Source organism: Ovis canadensis, chromosome 2, assembly GCF_042477335.2.
Source record: "Ovis canadensis isolate MfBH-ARS-UI-01 breed Bighorn chromosome 2, ARS-UI_OviCan_v2, whole genome shotgun sequence".
NCBI classification, from domain to species: domain Eukaryota; kingdom Metazoa; phylum Chordata; class Mammalia; order Artiodactyla; family Bovidae; genus Ovis; species Ovis canadensis.
Genome location: NC_091246.1, coordinates 134,923,367 through 134,950,962, shown reverse-complemented (window position 1 = coordinate 134,950,962; position 27,596 = coordinate 134,923,367). Strand labels below are relative to the sequence as shown.

General features: G+C 40.1%; 1 non-coding gene across 1 annotated transcript; it reads left to right on the top strand.

The window, feature by feature from the left end:
- Positions 1-2,719: 2,719 nt before the first annotated feature.
- On the top strand, positions 2,720-2,791 carry TRNAS-ACU (transfer RNA serine (anticodon ACU)). Its single transcript has one exon. It is a non-coding gene; the product is annotated as a tRNA-Ser (tRNA).
- Positions 2,792-27,596: the final 24,805 nt, after the last annotated feature.

Here is a 27,596-nt window from a genome sequence, read left to right as displayed (position 1 = left end):
AACAGTGTGGAAATTTCTTAAAAAACTGGAAATTAAACTGCCTTATGACCCAGCAATCCCACTGCTGGGCATACACACTGAGGAAATGAGAATTGAAAGAGACATGTGTACCCCAATGTTCATCGCAGCACTGTTTATATTAGCCAGGACAAGCAACCTAGATGTCCATCAGCAGATGAATGGATAAGAAAGCTGTAGTTGAATGGATAAGAAAGCTGTGGTACATATACACAATGGAGTATTACTCAGTCATTAAAAAGAATACATTTGAATCATTTCTAATGAGGTGGATGAAACTGGAGCCTATTATACAGAGTGAAGTAAGCCAGAAAGAAAAACACCAATACAGTACACTAGACCTTATTTTTTAAATGACCATAGAGGTATATCTCTAAGGATTACATACAATAAATGAAATCCAGGAAAAATGACATGGTTCTTTGGAGAATGTCACCTAGGGTACAGAAAGCTACTGAGTATTAAATCGAGACATTTCATAATTTAAACATGGCCTGCTACCTGAGGAATCTAAGAGCCACCCTTTCAGACTTTGTCTGTTATCCTAGGCTAGAGGTGCCCGTCTCCCGTATGTTTCTTCATGTGAGAAGAAGGGACCTAGGGAATCATTGTTAATGTCCTGGAACTCACTCTGCTTCATCTGAGCCTCCTGAATGCCTAATATTCTTACAATTATTTAGTAAAATTTGATATTGAGTAAAACCTGAGTCATATGAATCTAGTTTGACAATCTGATCCTGTGTATTGACTCATTTCTTTGACTTCTCTTTAAGAGGTTCATTTTAGATTGAACTAATAACCATGAACTTTTCCCAAGACTTTAGTGACTACCTCCAAAGTATGTCATACTGATATATTCTTGACCTTGACTTCTACTTATTCATGACTGGGATTATATTTCTATTTTGGGAAAGGCATCTATAGTTTCCATTTTTATAGCTGGTTTGTTATTCCTATAGTTGTTTGAAGAGTAAATGAGCTTCTCCTGATGGACTCTGTATGATAGATCCTTTTTTCTTTTTTGCAGGTTTATATCATCATCTTATATCTTTAGAATCATTTTAATTCTATTTGTTGTAATTCTCCCTTCATGAGTTTTGAATTTTATTTGATTTTTCTGGTATGAAGTCCTATACACAAGGTCCTTTCCAATTTTTGCTCCTATGTGTCTAGTCCAGATCTTACACTCTGCTCTTGTCTAGAGACCCTATTGTATTACCTAGTTGGTATCCATGACTACATCACTTTATTCTTCTCTCTTTAGTCTTCTTTTTACCTGCCATTTTAGTCCAGTTCAGTTCAGTTGCTCAGTCGTGTCTGACTCTTTGCCACCCCATGAATTGCAGCACACCAGGCCTCCCTGTCCATCACCAAAACTCCCAGAGTTCACTCAGACCCTGGTCCATCGAGTCAGTGATGCCATCCAGCCATCTCATCCTCTGTCATCTCCTTCTCCTCCTGTCCTGAATCCCTCACAGCATCAGAGTCTTTTCCAGTGAGTCAACTCTTTCCATGAGGTGGCCAAAGTACTGGAGTTTCAGCTTTAGCATCATTCCTTCCAAAGAACACCCAGGGCTGATCTCCTTCAGAATGGACTGGTTGGATCTCCTTGCAGTCCAAGGGACGCTCAAGAGTCTTCTCCAACACCACAGTTCAAAATTTTAAGATGCTGATAATTTGGCTCTCTTTAGGGAAAAAAATCACAGAGCTAATTTAATACAATTGATACCAGTATCCCTAACAACCATGGCAATGCCAAGTTTATAAGGAATTGGCCTTCATTTTTGGCTAGGTCTAATTAAAAACAAATGCCCGTTGGGTATGAAGTAATTTCAAGAAACATTCACAACACTGTTTGGGAAACTGGAAGGTACAAAGTTGGTAGTCTAATGGTTGTGATAAGGATTGTACTGTGGTACAATGCCAAAGAGAGAAATGAGAGATGTAGAAAGACACTGTGGCTGAAGCAAAGAGGAATTAATTTCTTTTTAGTTGGTAAAAATAAGAAAGCTGTAATATAAGAAGAATCACTTCCATAATGCGTCTTGATACATGGGGCTGAGTAGTGTATTAATAGTCAGGGTTCTATAGAGAAATACAACAAATAGGAGATAGATAAATAGGTAAGAATATTAAATGGGATTTTTTAATAAGAAATTGACTCATGAAATTATTGAAACTGAGAAATCCCACATTGAAGCTGGAGACCCCAAAAATCTGGTAATGTAAATTCTAGTTTGAGTCTGTAGGCCTGAGTACCAAGAGTGTAAATTATCAGTCCAAGAGCAGGAAACCATTGTCTCAGCTCAACAGTCATGCAGAGAGAGAATTCACTTGCATTCTCTTTTTTATTCCTTTGAGTACTCAGTGGCTTGGATGGTGCCCACCTACATTGGGGAGGTCAATCTACTTCCTCAGTCCAGTAATCCAAGTACTAATCTCTTCCAGAAATACTCTACAGACACATCAAAAATAATGCTTGACTAAAATACCTGGGCATCGTCTGGTCCAGTCAAGTTAATACAAAAATTTAACCATTGTAAACAGAGTTCAAGGGTAGGACAGGGAAAGAGGAAGGGACAGAAAAAGCATGACAGATTAAGAGATTAGCAGAAGCAGCTAGGAGAAAAAGACTGGATATTGAAGGGCTCTTGGGTCACTTTACTAAGTGTCACATGTATTGGTTCTTTTGAAACAGACTTCCCTGGTGGCTCAGATGGTAAAGTGTCTGCCTACTATGCAGGAGACCCGGGTTCAATCCCTGGGTTGGGAAGATCTCCTTGAGGAGATGGCAACCCACTCCAGTATTCTTGCCTGGAAAATCCCATGGACAGAAGAGCCTGGTAGGCTATAGTCCATGGGCTCGCAAAGAGTCGGACACAACTGACCGGCTTCACTTTCACTTTTGTATATGATAAGGATTACAGAGTAAAGCAAAATGTCCTGAGTATTTGAAGTCCTCATTAAATGAAAAATTGTACCTGAGAAAGTGATCACTTCTCACCAGCTCTGATGCCATCACTTTGCTGACAAAGGTCTGTATAGTCAAAGCTTTGGTTTTTCCAGTAGTTATGTATGGATGTGAGAGTTGGATCATGAAGAAGGCTGAGTGCTGAAGAATTGGTGCTTTTGAATTGTGGTGCAAGATTCTTGAGAGTCCCTTGGAATGCAAGGAGATTAAACCAGTCAATCCTAAAGGAAATCCACCCTGAGTATTCACTGGAAGGACTAATGCAAAGCTGAAACTCCAAAACTTTGGCTACCTGATGTGAAGAGCTGACTCATTGGAAAAAACCCTGATGCTGGGAAAGATTGAGGGCAGGAAGAGAAGGGGGGTGACAGAGGATGAAATGGTTGGATAGCATTACCAACTCAATGGACATGTGTTTGAGCAAACTCTGGGCGACATGAAAGAGAGGAAAACCCAGTGTGCTGCTATTCATGGGTGTCAAAGAGTCAGAAACAAGTTATCAGCTGAACAACAACTGATGCCATCGTCCTGGACAAATCCCCGTCACCTCTCTCCTTGGTGTAGCTCTGAATTTGGGTCCCCATTCCTTACTTTGCTCCATTTATGACTCCCCAGGACAGCCGGAGTAATCCTGTTAAAACTCGGTGAGATCCTGCCATGTCACCTGTGCTCAAAGTTCTTCAAAGGCCTCATCTTCCTCAGAGTAAAGGCCAAGTCCTCCTTGTGCCCCTAACGCGTACTTCTGCCTTCCCCATCTCAAACCTCGTCTCTGGTATCGTGCCCTCCTTCACTCTTTGATGACAGTACTGGCTACCTTGCTGTTTCTTACTCACGCCAGACTGACCCCTGCCTCGGGGACTTTCTCAATCACTGTCTCTACTCATGGGCGGTCTTTCCCTAAGATGTGTGTGAGGCTCATCGCCTCACTTCCTTTAGGTCTTCACTCAAGTCAGTTTCTCAGTGGGGTCTTTCCTCAACACAGAATCTAAACTTTCCACTCTCATTCCCCACCCCTCAGCCACATGTCACATCACTCTTCTCTGCTTTTATTTTTATAACTTTTAACTGATTTGATGTACTATGTATTTTATTTATTTACTTTACTTTGTGTCTCCTGGGGTAGAATGCAGACACCATGAAGGCAGGGAATCTTGTCTGCTTTGGTTATTGCTCTATCTGTCCAATACCTGGAACAGTTTCTGGCACAGTATGGATGCTAATAAATATGTCTTGGATGAATTAATGTTATTCCTTACAGAATCCCTATTGCTACATATTTTGTATGCTGAATTATGAATATAGTATTTAAGTTTTTTGTTCATTACACAGCATGGGAAATAATTATTCAAAAAAATTCTAAGTTTTGTATTTACAAGGTTTGCTGTGCTCCATGGTATTAAAAAAATGTTTTAGAGCTGGAAACTATTTCTTGAAATTTAATTACAATTTTAAAAATATTATAAGATAGCAGATATTAAATATTAAAAGGTGGCAGATTTTTTCTCCATCTTGTCTTCTGACTGGGGTGCTGATACTATAACAATTAAGAACTTCATTAGTGACCAGATGGCTGAATGATCTCACTATGGACCTTTGAATTAATTTGCATTTTCATTATAACTCTGCTTCTAAATTGTATGTATTACATTTGGTCTTTTATGTTCTCTCCAAAGAATCAGAGAATTATTTCACTGAAGAATAATATATCTTGAAAGATAGAACCTAAGTAGTATGTACATTCTAAATTTTAAAAAATCCATTACTAATTTATTAACAAAAGTAAAAACAAAACTGAGTTGTTTGCTGTATTTCGTTGCCTCCTGCCACTCTTCCATGTATCTCAATGAGAGAATCTCTCTTTTGGTAACCATTATTTGTTTACTAAGTAGATTTGGTGAAATTTAAAGAAAATTGCCATTTGAAAGTTAGTTTTGTCTCTAGCTTTAATTTCTAAGCAGATCTCTTAATTTAAGAAAATCCTCTGAAAACATCTCCCTAACTCCTCTACCATCTTTACAGCCCAAGCCATATGAAATACAAGACCAGGTGGTAGCTGCTACCTTGGGAAAAAATATTACAAGACCAGTATGGCTTAGGGGTGGTTGGACTTTCCAGTCCACTGTGCTGGAGCCATGGTCAGTGGGGAGGAAGTAGTGAATCAGAAAAGGAGACTTGGAGTTTCCTGGGAGGAAAACACTCAGGAAGAAGACCAAAGGAAATAGTACCACCTTCTCCCACCACACACACAAAGAAGATGAAGTTTGGAGTACAAGATGTTTATTAGGGATCAAGTCTTATGAGATGCAGGAGGGGTAAGTAGGATTGGCCAGAGGAAAAATTTGAACTGTGATTCGGGCCTGACAGTGCCCAGGCCAGGCTGGCACAGAGCCTGGAGGTGTGTTGCCTGTCAACCACCCATGTTAAAGTGAAATGGTTGGGCCTTTTTGTTCTGTTCCTCATTCTGTCACCAAGTGTGGCTACCTTGGGGTGATGGTCCTTCTCACACTTTCTCTTGAGCCACTCACCCTGGGGAAACCAGCTATCATGTTGTGAGATAGCCCTCTAGAAAGCGTCACTTGTAAGGTACTGTAGGACCATGTAATTAAGCTTGGAAGTGACCCTCCAAATACCCGACATAGTAGAATCTTCAGATGCAGGTGCAGCCCCAGCCAGCAGACTGATACAACCTCATGAGTGACCTTGAGCAAGAGGCACCCAGTTAAGCCATATACAAATTGATAACCTATAAGAGTCTGAGATAAATTCTTAAGCTTCTAAGTCTGATGGATAACTTGACAGCAGCAATAGACAACTCATATAACTGTAACAAATCCTGAAGGCAGCTAGCTAGTCCTTCCCTGAAGGAGGATCTGAGTTGCACATCTTAATATTCATTATAGCCCTCTCCCCTTTTGTCCTATGTATCTACTTTTTTGTATATATTTAAGGAGCTGCTCCTCTAGGATTCTTGTGGGCCTGAAAATGGAGGTAAACAGAATTAATTCCAGCCCTGCTGCTACAGTTGATCTTAGGGCCACAATTGCTTTCTTTCCCCTGTACTATTCTTTTTAGATTTCTTGCACCATTAGCCACCACTTCTGCTGATTGTGGCTCATCTGGTAGCATTACCTAGACTGTTGTTCTTCAGCCATCCAATACCTTGATCGCCATGTTCTTCTCATACCTGCATTGCTATATCTGTCTGTTTACACTTAGCTTGGCAGAGAGTACCACAAGGTCCCAAACTGGGTCAGCTGGGTCCCATAGGTATCTCCTCTAGCCCCCATTCTGTAACAGCAATTCTGTGTCTTCCTGATGATCTAATTCCTGCCAAGATGATGATTCCTTTTCTTGCCCCAAATCCCTAGATAGAAGTCATAGCTTGTAAGCTTGTATGTTTTCCTCTGATAAAATCATCACCCTTCTGTAGATAGGAGTTTAAACCCTTCAGAGTTGCAGGGACAAGGAGCACAAAGTTCTCATGGATCTTTGATTATGATTTAAGTTGGGCAATGAAGACTCAGTTGCCAACTGAATGTGGATAAATGATGGTGGTCCCCATGTTAGGGAGTCCCCTTAAGGGCATTTTCCCTTCTTTTTCATGTATAAAAAGAGAAAAAAAAGGGGGGGGGGAATCTGATAATTGGGATGCCTAAGTTCTTCATTCAGTTCTTCCTATAAAATAAGGTTGGAGTTGTTGTTGAGTAAAACATACAGAGGCTTGGCCATAAGAGAGAAATCTGGAATCCAATTTCAGCAACCACCAATTGGCCTCAGAAAACCTGGTATTTAGTGCTAAATTTGGGGTTTGGGGACACTTAGAACACCATGAAGCCTATCTGGATCTAGGAATAATTCCTGTCCTGATATCTGATATCAGATGCCCTAAATATCAATCCTGAGTTTGGGACAACAGCAGTTTTTTGGGCAAACTTTTGTCCCTTCAAGTATATGCTCTCTTCCTGTGAGAAGGCTTGAGAAGAGGAGCAAAAAAGCAAATCATCCACATATTATAACGAAGTAAATTTTAGGGATCTTTATGTCATCCAGTTCAGCCTTTAGAATTTGCAAAAAAAATAGGGACTATTAACAGCCTTGAGGCATTACTGTCCAGGTGAATTTTTTTCCTCCCAGGTGAAGACAAAAGGGTATTGGCTAGCTTCATCAGCTGAAATACTAAAAAAACACACTGCATAAATCAATTATAGTAAAGAATTTACTTCTGGTGGGAGTGGATGTTAGGAATGTATGAGGGCTAGGAACAGCAGGGTGTTGAGGGATAACAACGCTGTTTATTGTTTATCGTTCAGAGGGCTTGAACAAACCATCACCCTTGGCCTTTAGGTTTTCTCACTGGTAAAATGAGAATGTTACAGGGGCCGGTAAGAGGAATCATGAAGACTTGAAACTTGTAATCTTTTATTATGAGTTTTATGCCTTGAAGGGCTTCTTCACTTATAGGATATTGATTAATTCTGGGGAGAGGTTTGTGGGGTGTATTTGAATTTTAATGGGAAGTGCACTCTGAGTTTTGCCAACATCTGTTGGAGATTTTGCCCATAAGGAAGTGGTAGGTGATTTATTAAGGTCAAATGATTAGTGTTTCCAGAATCTGCTCTAGTACCATCAGAGATGAAATAAATAAAAGATGTTGAAATGTCTTTTAATCCACCTGATTGTTTTTCTTTGATAACTACTGTCAAAATCTAGAATTACTTCCCCCCTTTGGGAGAATGCCAACATTGTCCTCCCTCTAAAAAATCTTGATGTAAAAATGGATAAGGGCAGAGGAACTAAGGAGAAAAGGGTGTATATCTCTCAAAGAGCCTTTAAAAAAAAAGGAAATACATTCAGATATAGGAACCTCTTGAGGTTCATCAGGAATCCCAATTATTTGAAATGAGTTAGTACTATGAAACAGAGGCTATTTTATAGTAGTAGAGTTGAGTACCAGGAGTGTGGTTCTAGTCAGTTATAAATAGAAGAGATTCATCCCCAATCAGGAGAAATGTTTCTCTAAACTGTTAAGAAGAAGGATTGGAAAGAGCCGCTGTATTTCCTCAGAGCCCTTTCATTAAAAAATGGGAGGATACAGAAAAGGCTGGTTAGAGGGCTGAAGTTAACTAAAACTTTTAAATTTGTAACAGTCTCTAACATCCTGACTGTTTGCAATAATAGCATAAACTAGGAGGATTTTGGTTTCATTTAGAAGCCTTCATTTACAGGAGTTGAAGATTAAGAATTTTATCGGTCTTCCTTGGAGGTGGCACATTTAGAGTATGATAGAATTGGCTTGCTCAGTTAACTAAATCTGGAGTGGACATAGTTTCCCATTCATCTTAGACCTTTTTATTAAAAGGGAAACATCCTGGTTGAGCCCATTAATAAAATGTTTGAAGCTACCCAGGTAGAATCAATGTCTTATGGAAGATCAGAATTTTCATTAAAAACATTCTGAAATTGATTTTAATAATCATAGACAGATTAATCATATTTTTATGTGCAAACATGAATTTTGTTCTAATCAATAGAATTCGGAAAGCCCCTAGGAATTGCTAGATGAAGTTGCCTAGAGATTGTCTAAGTTAACATCATAAGTTAACTGGCTGGTTTCCCAGTTTTAATTCTAGATACCTTTCAGAATTTTCCCCATGCTGATTCTGGCCTTCATTGACAGTCATATGAACTAGCTGATATAAGTCAGAGGAACTAGATTGATAAGTGCAAATGACTATATTGAACTACTTGGAAAATCTGTGAGAATTTTTGATTACTTTGGGAGAACCTTTGATGGTGGTTTGCAGTTCAACTTTAGTCCAGGGAATATAAGAATTTAAAAGTCTAGCTTCTGGATCATCAGTTCAGTTCAGTTCAGTCACTCAGTCGTATTCGACTCTTTGCGACCCCATGAACCGCAGCACACCAGGCCTCCCTGTCGATCACCAACTCCTGGAGTTATCAGTAGGGTTAATTTTGAAGGAAGACATTCTGAAAAGTTCAGAGGAAAAGAGAGTGGGTATAGTTTCAGTAAAAAGGGGAAACTTGGTGAAATAATTAATGTGGGGACTTGAGGTTATAGTGGACACATGGGAGTAGAAAGGATGGAGGAAGATGGAAAGGAGGGGAAGTCTTGCTATGACGAGCTGAGTAAGAGAGAAAAGATGGCGCCAGAGGTGGAACCCAAGGGGGAAAAAAAGCCATGGAAGAAGAGCCTGGGGTTTCAGGGGTCATTTTATCATTTGTTTGCCTCAATCAGTTTTAAAATAGTGTTTTGCAGAGGGGTAGTCTTAGATTCCTGATAAGATTGAGAAACCTCAAATTACTATTTGAAATAAGCATTCCACTCAGTTCTGGAAATTTTTGAGCTATCATAATCCAATTCAATTTTAAGGAAATTAAGCTTAGGGATTTCAGAAGTTCTCTATAATGGTATTCTAAACTGAGTTTGGTCAGGTTGCACATAAGAAAGGATTGCAGTTCTTAAACATAAAATAGGCTGGAGTCCATGTGCCGGGGGAGCCCTCATTATATTTAGATAACTGGGATCCCATTCCCTAGAGGCCTTTCCTCTACAGTAAAGAACAATTTTCAAACAATTTATGCAGCTTACAGCACAACCAGCTCAGTTCAAACAGCTTGCAAGCCTGAATACCAGTCAGTTCAAAGGAAACAGCTTAGTTCTGGAAGAGCTAGGTCAAAGGCTTTTTCAACTAGTTTCCAAAGAATAGCCTTTCCAAAAGAGAGGTTGAATTGGCACAGTTTCATTTAAAGTAGCCCCCTTTTAAAGGAGCTAAGCTGAAGGCATTTCCAGCCAGCTTTAGTTGAAACAGTCTGATCAGACTGAAGTCTCAAACTATATCTCACATACAGAAAAAGGCCTTAGTAAGAAAGATGAAAGTTTTAAATCTGGAACAAAATGCAGAGGGCCTCAACTACAAGGAGATCATGGGATCAATTCCAAGGAAAAACATCTCTTCAAATTTCAAGGTCAGAGATAAAAACAGTGAGCAACAATGGACTCAATTGGCATGCCACAGCTGTTTGTTCACTAGAGCCATTGGGAGTCGTCTCTGGTCACACCAAAAGTCTTGACCTAAAACAATAGGTTGTCATATGTTACTCCAGGAAATATGGATGTATTCATGATCAGCAGAGAATTACAGCTTGGGATCTGTAACCATGTTGAGCCACATGCAAGTCCCCCCACAGCAAGGGAATAAGAATGCTTTTTATAGAGAGGAGAAAGAAGTTGAGAGAGCTGTAGTAAATAGTCTATGGCTTTTCACTGGCTGAGTCTTTGCCAGAAAAGAAGAGGATTCTTTCTTTTTCCTGTTGGACTCTGCTATTGTCATAGGGCATGAGAGCTTCAAATTCTGGTCTTCTAAATCTGTTTAGTTGAGGTTTCTGTTTATTAGTTATTTTTAAAAAATAGGTTCCATACGTTGGCTCAAGCTTTTCATAATCTCTTATCTACAGTGCTGCCTGAGGCTTTTGGACAAAAAAAGAAAAATCAAACCCGTGCCTGGAATACATTGTTCTATCTAGTCCTATGAACATAAACTAATGGTCCCTCTCAGATGGAGATGGCTCATGTAGTTAGATGCACTCCTTGAACAGTGCCATATCGGGGCTCCACATTGATGTCTCCTGTTGACAGGTTGGAAATACAGTAGCTCAACTGGCTGTGATATGTGGGAGTCCATAGTGTTGTCTATGACCAGTGCATTTTCTTGGGAAAACTCTATTAGTCTTTGCCCTGCTTCATTCCGCATTCCAAGGTCAAATTTGCCTGCTACTCCAGGTGTTTCTTGATTCCTACTTTTGCATTCCAGTTCCCTATAATGAAAAGGACATCTTTTTTGGGTGTTAGTTCTAAAAGATCTTGTAGGTCTTCATAAAACCGTTCAACTTCAGTTTCTTCAGCATTACTGGTTGGGGCATAGACTTGGATAACTGTGATATTGAATGGTTTGCCTTGGAGATGAACAGAGATCATTCTGTCGTTTTTGAGATTGCATCCAAGTACTGCATTTCGGACTCTTTTGTTGACCATGATGGCTACTCCATTTCTTCTGAGGGATTCCTGCCTGCAGTAGTAGATGTAATGGTCATCTGAGTTAAATTCACCCATTCCAGTCCATTTTAGTTCGCTGATTCCTAGAATGTCGACGTTCACCCTTGCCATTGCTTGTTTGACCACTTCCAATTTGCCTTGATTCATGGACCTGACATTTCAGGTTCCTATGCAATATTGCTCTTTACGTCATCGGATCTTGCTTCTATCACCAGTCACATCCACAACTGGGTATTGTTTTTGCTTTGGCTCCATCCCTTCATTCTTTCTGGAGTTATTTCGCTACTGATCTCCAGTAGCATATTGGGCACCTAATGACCTGGGGAGTTCTTCTTTTGGTATCCTATCATATTGCCTTTTCCTACTGTTCATGGGGTTCTCAAGGCAAGAATACTGAAGTGGCTTGCCATTCCCTTCTCCAGTGGACCACATTCTGTCAGGCCTCTCCACAATGACCTGCCCATCTTGGGTTGTCCCGCAGGCATGGCTTGGTTTCATTGAGTTAGACAAGGCTGTGGTCCTAGTGTGATTAGATTGACTAGTTTTCGGTGAGTATGGTTTCAGTGTGTCTGCCCTCTGATGCCCTCTTGCAACACTTACCATCTTACTTGGGTTTCTCTTACCTTGGCATGGGGTATCACTTCACGGCTGCTCCAGCAAAGCACAGCCGCTGTTCCTTACCTTGGACTAGGGGTATCTCCTTACCGCCACTGTTCCTGACTTTCAACGTGGGATAGCTCCTCTAGGCCCTCCTGTGCCTGTGCAGCCACCACTCCTTGGGTTGCTCCTCCCGGCCGCTGGCCCTTCCAACAACACAAGAGAAGACTTTACACATGGACATCACCAGATGGTCAACACTGAAATCAGATTGATTATATTCTTTGCAGCCAAAGATGGAGAAGCTCTATACAGTCACCAGAAACAAGACCAGGAACTGACTGTGGCTCAGATCATGAACTCCTTATTGCCAAATTCAGACTTAAATTGAAGAAAGTAGGGAAAACCGCTAGACCATTCAGGTATGACCTAAATCAAATCCCTTATGATTATACAGTGGAAGTGAGAAATAGATTTAAGGGCCTAGATCTGATAGATACAGTGCCTGATGAACTACAGAGTGAGGTTCGTGACATTGTACAGGAGACAAGGATCAAGACCTTCCCCATGGAAAAGAAATGCAAAAAAGCAAAATGGCTTCTGGGGAGGCCTTACAAATAGCTGTGAAAAGAAGAGAGGCGAAAAGCAAAGGAGAAAAGGAAAGATATAAGCATCTGAATGCAGAGTTCCAAAGAATAGCAAGAAGAGACAAGAAAGCCTTCTTCAGTGATCAATGCAAAGAAATAGAGGAAAACAACAGAATGGGAAAGACTAGAGATCTCTTCAAGAAAATTAGAGATACCAAGGGAACATTTCATGCAAAGATGGGCTTGATAAAGGACAGAAATGGTATGGATCTAAGAGAAGCAGAAGATATTAAGAAGAGGTGGCAAGAATACATGGAAGAACTGTACAAAAAAGATCTTCACGACCAAGATAATCATGATGATGTGATCACTAATCTAGAGCCAGACATCTTGGAATGTGAAGTCAAGTGGGCCTTAGAAAGCATCACTATGAACAAAGCTAGTGGAGGTGATGGCATTCCAGTTGAGCTGTTTCAAATCCTGGAAGATGATGCTGTGAAAGTGCTGCACTCAATATGCCAGCAAGTTTGGAAAACTCAGCAGTGACCACAGGACTGGAAAAGGTCAGTTTTCATTCCAATCCCAAAGAAAGACAATGCCAAAGAATGCTCAAATTACCACACAATTGCACTCATCTCACATGCTGGCAAAGTAATGCTCAAAATTCTCCAAGCCAGGCTTCAGCAATACGTGAAACATGAACTCCCTGATGTTCAAGCTGGTTTTAGAAAAGGCAGAGGAACCAGAGATCAAATTGCCAACATCCACTGGATCATGGAAAAAGCAAGAGAGTTCCAGAAAAACATCTATTTCTGCTTCATTGACTATGCCAAAGCCTTTGACTGTGTGGATCACAATAAACTGTGGAAAATTCTGAAAGAGATGGGAATACCAGACCACCTAACCTGCCTCTTGTGAAATCTGTATGCAGGTCAGGAAGCAACAGTTAGAACTGGACATGGAACACCAGACTGGTTCCAAATAGGAAAAGGAGTACTTCAAGGCTGTATATTGTCACCCTGCTTATTTAACTTATATGCAGAGTCCATCATGAGAAATGCTGGACTGGAAGAAACAGAAGTTGGAATCAAGATTGCTGGGAGAAATATCAATAGCCTCAGATATGCAGATGACAGCACCCTTATGGCAGAAAGTAAAGAGGAGCTAAAAAGCCTCTTGATGAAAGTGAAAGATGAGAGTGAAAAAGTGTTAAAGCTCAACATTCAAAAAACGAAGATCATGGCATCTGGTCCCATCACTTCATGGGAAATAGATGGGGAAACAGTGGAAACAGTGTCAGACTTTATTTTGGGGGGCTCCAAAATCACTGCAGATGGTTACTGAAGCCATGAAATTAAAAGACGCTTACTCCTGGGAAGAAAAGTTATGACCAACCTAGATAATATATTCAAAAACAGAGACATTACTTTGCCGACTAAGGTCCGTCTAGTCAAGGCCATGGTTTTTCCAGTGGTCATGTATGGATGTGACAGTTGGACTGTGAAGAAGGCTGAGTGCCGAAAAATTGATGCTTTTGAACTGTGGTGTTGGAGAAGACTCTTGAGAGTCCCTTGGACTGCAAGGAGATCCAGCCAGTCCATTCTGAAGGAGATCAACCCTGGGATTTCTTTGGAAGGAATGATGCTAAAGCTGAAAATCCAGTACTTTGGCCACCTTATGTGAAGAGTTGACTCATTGGAAGAGACTCTGATGCTGGAAGAGATTGGGGGCAGGAGGAGAAGGGGACGACCCAGGATGAGATGGCTGGATGGCATCATTGACTCGATGGACGTGAGTCTGAGTGAACTCCGGGAGTTGGTGACGAACAGGGAGGCCTGGCGTGCTGTGATTCATGGGGTCTCAAAGAGTCAGACACGACTGAGCAACTGAACTGAACTGAACTGAACTGCTAGTGTTGGCGCATTCATGTTCTCTTCTGCCACTTCATTCATCTGTTCCTCAGGCCAACACTGAGTTGACTGATAACAGAGGCTGGCTGACATTAATTGGTTGAGTAATTTTGCCTACTTCATTGATTACTGCATCTTCTATGGCAGATATTTTTTAGTGAACATTGACTCATGATACTTAGATCTTCATACTTTATGCCCATTTACATATGCCTATCTCATAGATAATCCACATGCTTAATCCAGTCTCCTAGTCCTCAAACTTATAGTCTTTTTCTTTCCATATCCCTGAAGTGTTAGTTGGGCTTTTACCATTGTCTATAATTCTGAATTTCTTATAACCTCACTGATTGTATCCAAAATGAATAAAAAGGTACACTGAACCTAGTCTGTCCATCTAGAGGATTTTCTTTCTCCTCTAGCTCATCATTCAAGGATCATCATATAGATGTAAGAATGAGCAGAGGAGGGACCGGTGCAACAGTGGTTGATTCCAATTCTGCTTGTGCTCAGTTGCAGATCTACAATTTTGACTTTATAAAGGACTGCTTCTGAGTTCACAGTACTTTATCACTGGTAAGTTTTATAGGACTCAACTCATGATGGACAGATATAGCCATATGTTCATTTTGTGATTCATGGTCAGATATTCCATTTTTACTGAAGTCCAGTAACACATCAGGAATCATTTTTCAAAAGATGTATAATTTTATACTGCAAGTGGCAATACCTTGCCCCCAAACTTCAGGAGACCCACTTTATGAATCTTTAATTGGAACTTGCCATATGGTGTGTCTTCCCACCAGTGGTACCTCCCACACCACAAGGTGGACCAGATCATATGGTCCATGTGTGAGGGCTGCTTGTTCTATAGCCAAGACCTGCAGCAGAGCTCTTTCCTGCTTTGCGACTCACTTAAATCTGAGAGTCTGATCATCCTGGATATTGATGTGAAATGCACTGATTCCAAAGGTGGAAGAAGCCCACCAGCACAGTGATTCTTTATCTGAATATTACATCTTGAGCATCATGATAAGATGTACATAATGTGATAATTTGTTCTTTACTTTGAACAGGGTGTCATGATAGACCTTGACCATTGAGCTACTAAAATTTTATGGTTGTGGTGGGTCCCTGAATCTTAATAAAGTTTATTTCCTTCCCTCTGGAGTACATGTGACTTACTGAGACCTCCAATGTGCTTGTCATCTCTTCCTCATCTGGAAGGTCACCAGTAAAATGGATCAAGTAGTGCTTTGTATGATATCCAGATCATCCCACATGCATGAAAGCAGGAAAGAGAAATGACATAGATCTAGGGCAACACTCACTCTTTGCTTACTCCCATTTCTTCCTTTGTCTGTCAGAGGAGTTTCTTCCAATAAACCTCTCTCATTTCTATCCCAATTTAGCATCTGTTTCTCAGGGCACCTGATCTGGCACAGCTCAGTTCAGTTCAGTCACTCAGTCATATCCGACTTTACAACACCATGGGCTCCAGTATGCCAGGCTTACCAGTCCATCACCAACTCCCATAGCATGTTCAAAGTCATGTCCATTGAGTTGGTGATGCCATCCAACCATCTCATCCTCTGCCGCCCCCTTCTCCTCCTGCCTTCAGTATTTCCAAGCATCAGGGTCTTTGCCAATGAGTCAGTTCTTCACATTAGGTGGCCAAAGTATTGGAGTTCAGCTTCAGCATCAGTCCATCCAATAAATATTCAGGACTGATTTCCTTTAGGATTGACTGATTTGATCTCCTTGCAATCTAAGGGACTCTCAAGAGTCTTCCAAAGTTCAAAAGCATCAATTCTTCGGTTCTCAATTTTCTTGATTGTCCAATTCTCACATCCATATGTAACTACTGGAAAAACAATAGCCTTGACAAGATAGTTCTTTGTCAGCAAAGTAATGTCTTGGCTTTCTAATATGATGTCTAGGTAGATCATATCTTTTCATCCAAGGAGTAAGCATCTTTTAATTTCATGGATGCAGTCACCATCTGCAGTGATTTTGGAATACAAGAAAGTAAAGTATCTCACTATTTCAATTGTTTCTTCATCTATTTGCCATGAAGTGGTGGGACCAGATGCCATGATCTTCCTTTTTTGAATGTTCAGTTTTAAGCCAGCTCTTTCATTCACCTCTTTCACTTTCATCAAGAGGCTCTTTAGTTCCTCTTCACTTTCTACCATAAGAGTGGTATCATCTGTGTATCTGAGGTTATTGATATTTCTCCTGACAATCCTGATTCCAGCTTGTGCTTCACCCAACCTGGCATTTTGCATGATGTACTCTGCATAGAAGTTAAATAACCAGGGTGACAATACACAGCCTTGGCATACTCCTTTCCCAATTTGGAACCAGTTTATTGTTCCATGTCCAGTTCTAATTGTTGCTTCTTGACCTGCATACAGATTTCTGAGGAGGCAGATCAGATGGTCTGGTATTCCCATCTCGAGGAATTTTCCACAATTTGTTGTGATCTACAAAGTCAAAGGCTTTGGTATAATCAGTAGAGCAGAAGTAGATGTTTTTCTGGAATTCTCTTCCTTTTTCTATTATCCAACGGATGTTGGAAATTTGATCTCTGGTCCCTGTCTCTTTTCTAAATCTGGTTTGAACACCTGGAGTTTCATAGTTCATGTATTGCTGAAGCCTGGCTTGGATAATTTTGAGCATTACTTTGCTAGCATGTGAGATGAGTGCAACTGTGTGGTAGTTTGAAAATTCTTTGGTATTGCCTTTCTTTGAGATTGGAATGAAATCCAATCAAGGACTGGACTCAAGGACTGGGCCTTTTCCAGTCCTGTGGCCACTGATTTTTCCAAATTTGCTGACATACTGAGTGTAGCACTTTCACAGCATCATCTTTTAGGATTTGAAATTGCTCAACTGGAATTCCACCACCTCCACTAGCTTTGTTCTAGTGATGCTTCCTAAGGCACACACGACTTCACATTCTAGGATGTGTGACTCTAGGTGAGCGATCACACCATCGTGGTTACCTGGGTCATGAAGATTTTTTTGTACAGTTCTTCTGTGTATTCTTGCCACCTGTTCTTAATATCTTCTGCTTCCGTTAGGTCCATACCATTTCTCTCCTTTATTGTGCCCATCTTTGCATGAAATTTTCCCTTGGTATCACTAATTTTCTTCAAGAGATCTCTAGTCTTTCCCATTATATTGTTTTCCCCTGTTTCTTTGCATTGATCACTGAGGAAGGCTTTCTTATCTCTCCTTGCTATTCTTTGGAACTCTACATTCAAATGGGTATATCTTTCCTTTTCTTCTTTACCTTTCACTTCTCTTCTTTTATCAGTATTTGTAAGGCCTCCTCAGACAACCATTCTGCCATTTTGCATTTCTTTTTCTTAGGGATGGTCTTTATCCCTGCCTCCTATCAATGTCACAAACTTCCATCCATAGTTCTTCAGGCAGTCTATAAGATCTAATCCCTTGCATTTATTTGTCATTTCCATTGTATAATCATAAGGGATTTTGTTTAGGTCATACCTGAATAGTCTAGTGGTTTTCCCTACTTTCTTCAATTTCAGTCTGAATTTGGCAAAAAGCAGCTAATGATGTGATTGATCCTCAGTCAGCTCCCAGTCTTGTTTTTCCTGACTGTATAGTGTTTCTCAATCTTTGGCTGCAAAGAATATAATCAATCTGATTTCAGTATAGACCATCTGGTGAAGTCCATGTGTAGAGTCTTCTCTTGTGTTGTTGGAAGAGGATGTTTGCTATGGCCAGTGCATTTTCCTGGCAAAACTCTGTTAGCCTTTACCCTGCTTCGTTTTGTACTCCAAGGCCAAACTTGCCTGTTACTCCAAGTATCTGACTTCCTACCTTTGCATTCCAGTCCATATGATGATAAGGACATCTTTTTTGGGTGGTGTTAATTCTAGAAGGTCTTGTAGGTCTTCACAGAACCATTCAACTTCAGCTTCTTCAGCATTACTGGTTGGGGCATAGACTTTGATTACTGTGATATCAAATGCTTTGCCTTGGAAATGAACAGAGATCTTTCTGTCATTTGAGACTGCACCCAAGTACTGCATTTCAGATTCTTTTGTTGAGTCTGAGGGCTACTCTATTTCTTCTAAGGGATTCTTGCCCACAGTAGTAGATATAATGGTCATCTGAGATACATTCGTCCATTCCAGTCCATTTTACTTCACTGATTCCTAAAATGTTGATGTTCACTCTTGCCATCTCCTGTTTGACCACTTCTAATTTACCTTGAATTCATGGATGTAACATTCCTGTTTCCTATGCAATATTGCTCTTTACAGCATCAGACTTTACTGTCATCACCAGTCCCATCCACAACTGGGCATTGTTTTCCCTCTGGCTCGATCTCTTCATTCTTTCTGGAGTTAATTCTCCACACTTATCCAGTAGCATTTTGGGCATGTACTGACCTGGGGAGTTCATCTTTCAGTGTCATATATTTTTGCCTCTTCATGCTGCTCACTGCATTCTCAAGGCAGCAATACTGAAGTGGTTTGCCATTCCCTTCTCCAGTGGACCACGTCTGTGAGAACTCTCTATCATGACCCGTCCGTCTTAGTGGCCCTACAAGGCATGGCTCATAGCATGATCTGATGCATGTCCCCACTGTTCCAGAGATTCCTTGACTTTTAAGTTCTCCAGGTGTGGATGTCAACTCTGACCTTTTGTGTGACTGTCCTTAAAATGTCTGCATATATCTTATTTTCTACATGTGACAGTTGTCTGAGTAGATGGTCATAGGTTCCTTTAGGGAAGGAGTGGAGGGATCATTATTGTGTAGACTTGATGTAGTTTGCAAGATCCTCCCCTCTAAGAAAGCAACCACTTCTTCAGTCATTGTGTTATGTGCCTAAGAAACAGCTCAAGTCTGAAAAATGAATTAAGAATTGTAACCTTTCATTGGGACAACAGTTTTCAGCCCTCTGATTGTTCATGCTTGAATTCCTCTGCTATTACAAGTTGAAAGGCATCCTTGTTGGCTACATACTCCTTTCCTACCTGGATTTCAATAGGCTGTCACTCACCCTTTGCTGCACAATATCTTTCTTTAGAGCATCAGTGGCACTTAGAAACAGTCATCTAATTGTGTTAGTTCAGTTCAGTTCAGTCGCTCAGTCATGTCCGAGTCTTTGTGACCCCATGAATCGCAGCACGCCAGGCCTCCCTGTCCATCACCAACTCCCGGAGTTCACTCAGACTCACGTCCATCGAGTCAGTGATGCCATCCAGCCATCTCATCCTGGGTCGTCCCCTTCTCTTCCTGCCCCCAATTCCTCCCAGCATCAGAGTCTTTTCCCATGAGTCAACTCTTCGCATGAGGTGGCCAAAGTACTGGAGTTTCAGCTTTAGCATCATTCCTTCCAAAGAAATCCCAGGGCTGATCTCCTTCAGAATGGACTGGTTGGATCTCCTTGCAGTCCAAGGGACTCTCAAGAGTCTTCTCCAACACCACAGTTCTAAAGCATCAATTCTTCGGTGCTCAGCCTTCTTCACAGTCCAACTCTCACATCCATACATGACCACAGGAAAAACCATAGCCTTGACTAGATGGAGCTTAGTCAGCAAAGTAATGTCTCTGCTTTTGAATATGCTATCTAGGTTGGTCATAACTTTCCTTCCAAGGAGTAAGCGTCTTTTAATTTCATGGCTGCAGTCACCATCTGCAGTGATTTTGGAGCCCCAAAAAATAAAGTCTGCCACTGTTTCCACTGTTTGCCCATCTATTTCCCATGAAGTAATGGGACCGGATCCCATGATCTTCGTTTTCTGAATATTGAGCTTTAATCCAACTTTTTCACTCTCCTCTTTCACTTTCATCAAGAGGCTTTTTAGTTCCACTTCCCTTTCTGCCATAAGGGTGGTGTCATCTGCATATCTGAGGTTATTGATATTTCTCCTGGCAATCTTGATTCCATCTTGTGTTTCTTCCAGTCCAGCATTTCTCATGATGGACTCTGCATATAAGTTAAATAAGCAGGGTGATAATATACAGCCTTGATGTACTCCTTTTCCTATTTGGAACCAGTCTGTTCCATGTCCAGTTCTAACTGTTGCTTCCTGGCCTGCATACAGATTTCTCAAGAGGCAGGTCAGGTGGTCTGGTATTCCCATCTCTTTCAGACTTTTCCACAGTTTATTGTGATCCACACAGTCAAAGGCTTTGACATATAGCTGCTATAATTTTAAGCGCAAGCCTAATCTGGTAGTCCAGTCATTAAAACTTTCATTCGTTGTGAATTAGGTGGGTGAACCAGTGCATGGGGGACAGACTATCAGGTATTTGAAGCATACAGAATAAATAGTAGTTATAATACAATTAGATGACTACAATTAGATGACTGAGTGTCATACCAGAGGGTGGGCTATTTTTGAGGAAGAAGGTTTTCCTGCAATTATTTTAAGTATTAAAAAAGATACAACAATTTATATACCAGGCTGGAAAGGAGGTCAACCAAATACATGTACTTGTATGTTAATCTATTTAAAGAGCTTTTTTGGTAAGATGTTTCTTTTCCAGAACAATTTCTAAGGACTTACTCTAAACTCCTTGAAGTTAGTGAGAACATTGACTGGTGCTTTAAGATTGTTGATTCATTCTTTCAGTTGGCATTTATTCAAAAATTAATTTTGTGTATCTACTAAATGGTGGACATTAAGCTGACCACTATGAATATACAATTGATTGGGACAGTCCCTGCCTTCATCGAAGGGAAGATAATGAAAGCTGAAAGTTGTAGTATATTTGACTGTACCGTGTAGTAATGCATGGGAACAAAACGTACAGTAAGACCTTTTTGATGTTTTGTTTAAATCGCTTGTAGTAATATCTGTACTTGCAAAAACTGAATTTGGCTTACAAAACTTGAATGTTTCCTTAACAGTATTTACTCATCTTTTCCTTTTCCTTACTTGTCCTTTCCAGTTTCCTTCTGGGTTCTTTTAGCTTTTCTTAAGAAACACAAAATCTGCTTATAGAGAAATACACCAACCTAGTCAGACATGACTAAGAAACTTCACTTTCACTTTTCACTTTCATGCATTGGAGAAGGAAATGGCAAACCACTCCAGTGTTCTTGCCTGGAGAATCCCAGGGACGGGGGAGCCTGTTGGGCTGCCATCCATGGGGTCGCACAGAGTGAGACATGACTGAAGTGACTTAGCAGCAGCAGCAGCAGGTACACACTATCACGTAAACAATAAACAAAGTAACCAAATGGAGAGGATTTAGTAACTGCTTCTGATTTAACTATTTACTGGACTGTTGTGATCTTTAGGAGAATATGCATGCAAACATTTCAAGAGCTGGGTACATCTAGTGGGGAAGTGTTGTAGTGGTGGGGAGGGGGCAGATTCTGATTTTGTTTTCTGAGATGAGCCTGGAGGTATTGAGAATTAAAAAGTGTTCAAAAGAAATTGTACAGATATATCATCATTTGTAGTCTAAGAAACACCCTCTTCCTAATTGAGGCTGAGGACTTTATGCATAGGACACAGTATTTGGAATGTGGAAGGGCAATGGCTCTACCATATGCACACACTGGTCATCCTTGCAGCCAGGACAGAGATGCTATGATCCAGACTGGCATCACAGCAGATGGCCAGGGCTAGCAGTGGAAGCAAGTCTTATTAGGAATGTTACTAAATGACTCTGACCTGGCCAGAATCAGAAATATCTAATTCCCATTTCAATGTGATTTGTGATCTAAAACTTTGCATAAAAATTGCATCAATTGCTTCAACACTAAGGAATTATTAAGAGCTTTTTGTTAATATATGTTAAAGCACTCTTCCTGTGGAGTACATGTAGGATTTATTTCTTTTTTTCTAATCAAATATGACCTATATTTAATAAAATCTATTTCTCCTCCAGTTGTGGACCACAGATGCAATACTTGCACAATGCAGTGTAATGTGGCTGGCACCTGCCAAGGGCCATAAATAATGCATCTCAGTAAAGCACTGTGATCAGGTTGCCTGTTGCATATGGGCTTCTGGGAGCCAGTCTGACACCAGCTGCAGGCTATTTCTACTCAGTGGTTCAGTGTACTGAAAACAAGATGTCAAGGTTTCCTTGGGCAAACCAACAGGTCAAAGCTAGGCTCTGTCGCCAAAAGTCATTATTTATTATGAAAGTGTAATGAACAAAAAAAAAAAAGAAAGAGAACACTAGTTAACAAACATGTACATCATTTCAGAAATTAATATTATCCTAGTTATCAAAGTTTTATGAAAGGATTTTATGTTCTCCTTTCAGATTTTGAAAATAGCTTGTGTCAATTGTCTTAGGTAGTGAGGGCAAAACTGGGTCCATATTTGACCCCTATCTGAATTCACAAAAATTCTAAGACAACTCATATAAGGGCAAAAAAACAAAGTTGTTTTTTTTCTTTTGTTATCATTATTATCAGATATTATTAGACATTATTATAAGAGGTTATAATTGGTATTAGAAAGTACACAATGTAAAAATATCACAACATATTGAGGACAGACTTTATGAAACCAATTCTTCCGATATTTTGAGTCTTACTTTGGAGTCAGCATGCTGCTGCTGCTGCTGCTACGTCACTTCAGTCGTGTCCGACTCTGTGCGACCCCATAGACGGCAGCCCATTGGGTTCCCCATCCCTGGGATTCTCCAGGCAAGAACACTGGAGTGGGTTGCCATTTCCTTCTCAAATGCGTGAAAGTGAAAAGTGAAAGTGAAGTCGTTCAGTCGTGTCCAACTCTTAGTAACCCCATGGACTGCAGCCCACCAGGCTCCTCCATCCATGGGATTTTCCAGGCAGGAGTACTGGAGTGGGTTGCCATTTCCTTCTCCAGGAGTCAACATAGTCATCAATTATAAGATTTATAGTCATGAGGTATGATTGTCTCTCCTTTGTTTGATCACTTGGTAAACCTGGTTGGGGAAAAAGCTGTTTACGAAATGTGATGGTGACTTGACATTTTTGCAACATACTCCCTTTGGGAAAGATGGCTATATTTTTGTATGTGAAAAATGACTTCCTTTAAAATGATAATATTACATTGAAGGAAGAAAATTCACACTTTTTCATAACTTTTAAATGATCACTCTCCTAAGCATTTAAGAAGTAGATTATTAAAAGGGTTGTTATGTAAATATACTTTTCACACCTTTCTGGTTTGCTGGAAGTATTTTTATTATGTGTTCAAGTATTTTCTGTTTCAGTTAATCATTAGAAGATGTAAGGAATTTTTTGTTGTTGTTGTTGTGTGATTTTATCTGGCGGGAGCTTTAAAATATGAACATTATAAATGATGTGATAGGACTTCCACTATCTGAACTGTTCTGGAGAGAGAGTAATCAAGGTATTAGATAGTCTGGAATCCTTAACATAATTTGTCACGATCTCATTTTTATGTTTCCACTTTCAAAATATCTTCAGCCTCTTCCATTAGACAAAGTCTTCTGTCTTGCTCTGGCTTCAGCCCCAATTTGTTTTGACTTCTGTCTCTCTCCTGCTGCCCTACGTTCATTTCCCTTTGGCCTCAGCCCTAATTCCAACTCTATCCATAACCCTTGGTCTTCTATCTCCCTTTCTGGCCTCAGTCACAATCCAAAAATTTTCAGAATTAAGCAGACATCAAAAATGCTGGACAACTAAGATTGAGAGTATCTCCTTTATCTTTGCTTTAAAATTAAGCCAGTAGAACTTGAGCAAAAGGAAAAGAACATTTATTTTTTTGTCCAATGTGTATGCCATTTTTATCCATTTTCATGTCACCTTGCTCAAATATAGTGAAAAATTCATACTGCTCTTAGAAAAACAGCTGCGAAATACTGTTTCAATTTTTCTACCTGTTAAATTTGAAATCCAAGTTATTTGAGTTTCAACTGAAATGATAAATAACCTCAAGCATACAATTATTTATAAGTGAGTATTTTGTGGTTGTCATGTTGTTTGGAGGCTATTAACTGCAAATCATTCTTTGACTTTCTCGTAATATATTAGTGTACTGCTGCAGTATGAACTAATTAAAACAATTTTGTTTTAAACTGTAACGTAGGTAAAATTTTAATTCTCACAAGAAAGACATAGTGGCAAATCAAATTTTTCCAGTATTAATTAAATATGAATTCCTCAAAAATGATAATAGATCATTTTTCAAAAGATTATATGACCCACTTGTTTAGAAACCTAGATATATATTTAGAGATAACTGTGATACTAGGAATTAAAGTAGTCATGTATGGATGTGAGAGTTGGATTGTGAAGAAAGCTGAGCACTGAAGAATTGATGCTTTAGAACTGTGGTGTTGGAGAAGACTCTTGAGAGTCCCTTGGACTGCAAGGAGATTCAACCAGTCCATCCTAAAGGAGATCAGTCCTGGGTGTTCATTGGAAGGACTGATGCTAAAGCTGAAACCCCAATATTTTGGCCACCTCATGTGAAGAGTTGACTCATCGGAAAAGACTCTGATGCTGGGAGGGACTGGGGGCAGGAGGAGAAGGGGACAACAGAGGATGAGATGGCTGAATAGCATCACTGACATGAGTTTGGGTGAACTCCGGGAGTTGGTGATGGACAGGGAGGCCTAGCATGCTGCAATTCATGAGGTCACAAAGAGTCGGACACGACTGAGCAACTGAACTGAACTGATGGTTAATTAAAAAAAAAAAAAAAATCAGTGTTGCCATAAAAATCTTAAGAATCAAAAGGTGAGGACTTTCATTTGAAAAATATTTACTATGAGTATTAATAGCTTTTATTTATCATTGTATGTTTCTAGGCTGTGTTTATAGATGGTATATTTATAGGCTCTGATGTGAATGAGGTAAAATGACACCCCAATTGTGGGCTAACCTTTTAGAATATGTATTACTTAATTCTTATTCTTAAATGTCACAACAGTTGATCATTTACACTACTGACATTTTATTAACATTTGCAGTCATTTATTTAAAAAAAGGTTTTATTTTGTTGTTTTTTCAACTGCGAAGCAAAGATTTATTCTGACGGCTCTTTTTCTAGAAGGAAATGGCAATCCACTCCAGTACTTTGCCTGGAAAATGCCATGGACAGAGGAGCCTGGTAGGCTACAGTCCATGGGGTCGCAAAGAGTCGGACACGACTGAGTGACTTCACGTTTCACGTGAGTCATGTACATCAGGCCACAATGTGGCTGAGGAGACTAGATAAATCCAGGATTTCACTGTAATTTTTAGGTTCTTTTAAAACTCCTCCCACGTCAGCTGCCTGTTACTGAAATATTCAAACCATGCTTTGCATGGTGGTCACTCAGAGTCCTGATTTAAGTTAAAGCCAAGCTGGTGTAATAATGGCAAAAATTAATATAAAGTATGCTAACATCATTCTGAATTTATCATAGAAATGGGACATACTAGCCAACCACTAACATATTTTTTTCCTGAAGCGTCATGCCAAAAGGGTCAAATTTGCATATGATAAAAGAACAGGAGGCTAATTACAGAATCCATGATCTTTTGATTTTCTGGATCCTAAAGTCACACCAATGTGGCAACTATCCATTTGGTAATGTGACCACAGGGGCACTGGAAAGTCTTGCATATGTGGTATGTATTTGTCATGTTCACCTGTATCTTATGGCTGAAGGGTTCCATTGATGTCAGCTTCTAATGAATGCGGGAAGAGTAGGAGAAACTGAGCAATGTGGGTAGACTCATGTTTTGGAGCCAGACAGAACAAGTTCTCTGGCTCTAATACCTTAGACATGACTTTTCTAGTCTTGATTTGATTAACTGTGAATTAGGAATAACTGCATCTTACAAGGCTAATACTGAATGAGATAATTCAGGGAAAGTGCATAGTACAGTACTGTGCCTATAGTAAATATTAAGTAAATATGAATTGTTATTACTGGTAATATTATATTGATATAATATTATATGTTTCTACTTTAAATATAGCATAAGTTTTCTTAGGTAATAATACTCCTAATTAAATTGTCTAGACTCCGGGTATGGAAACACATCTCCTTATCATCTCACAATAGGAATTTAGGTTTATTTTTAAAAGTAACTATGATGCAGGTTTTAGGGCCAACTTGTTCAATATTTAGTTGAAACATACACAAGAATATGTATGTATTTCTTAATCATTATATAAAATCTGTATAAGTATTTACTGTCAGATAGGAGTGGAGGGAAATTTCTTCAGTGATTTTCAAAGTGTGGTTTTGTTGCCAGCCAAAATCTTGGCCTTTTCTGCCCACTGAAGCTGAATGAAAAATACAGAGACAGAGTTTGGAGGAAATAGAAAGATGGCTTTTATTTTCAGCCAGTAGAGAGGGGAACCGAGTGGGCTCATGCCTTAAGAACTGGGTCTCTCCTTCATGAGGAGTCTAGGGGCTTACATAAGGCAAGGGCTCACAGTCAGGAGCCGGTGATGAAGAACAAAGGTGATAGGAACTTGATTTCTTCCTCTTGGATTGTTTCAAAGACAGTAAAAAACTGGCATCAGTAACCCAGTAATTGAGTCTGGCAGTTAGGTGGCTCTGCCTTCATTCTGATATGTAACTACAAGGGGAAGGGTGTTGTAAGGATAAACACCAGATAGGAGATGTATTTGGGCTTCCCTGGTAGCTCAGCTGGTAAAGAATCCGCCTGCAATGCAGGAGACCCCAGTTCGATTCCTGGGTCAGAGAAGATCCCCTGGAGGAGGGCATGGCAACCCACCCCAGTCTTCTTGTCTGGAGAATCCTCATGGACAAAGGAATCGGACTGGTTACAGTCCATGAGGTTGCAAAGAGTCGAACAGGACTGTGCGACTAAGCACAGAGGATGCGTTTAGCATAGAATCAAAGGAGAAAATGTGGTCTGGAGCTCCTGCTGAATTAGGGGGCAGAAAAGCAAACTTCAGTTACAGACATGCAAAGTTTGGAACAGTTAAAGCAAACAACAACAACAACAAGAAGCAATGTTCACGGCTACGCACTGATCTCTTTATCTTCTTAGTTCTCGGGAAAGGGAAAGAGAAAAACTCATTCCTCTTTTTTTCCTTTTCACTTCAACAGTTTCAAGATTGGCAGCATCAATGGAATCTGGGAATTTGTTAGAACTTGGCCCTCACACTTGACCTCCTGGATCATAAACTCTAAGGTGGAGCCCAGTGACCTGTATTTGAAGATTTCCTCATGATTCTAGAACCACGTTAAAAGTTTAGGATCAACTGCCTTAGTGTTTCTAGGAACAGGGGGCTACTGGTTGTTACGAAGAAATTACATGAGGAAACTCCTTTAAATTAATGAGATAATCCCTGCTGTATAGTCTTCTACGATGAGAATAAATTTGACAAGTGAGTATTAATCTACAGGGTGGGCCAAAGTGAAGAATCTGAGGGTGGGTGGATTTAGGAGAAAGAAAGATGATGATTGGGACTTCCCTTGTGGTCCAGTGGTTAAGACTTTGCCTTCC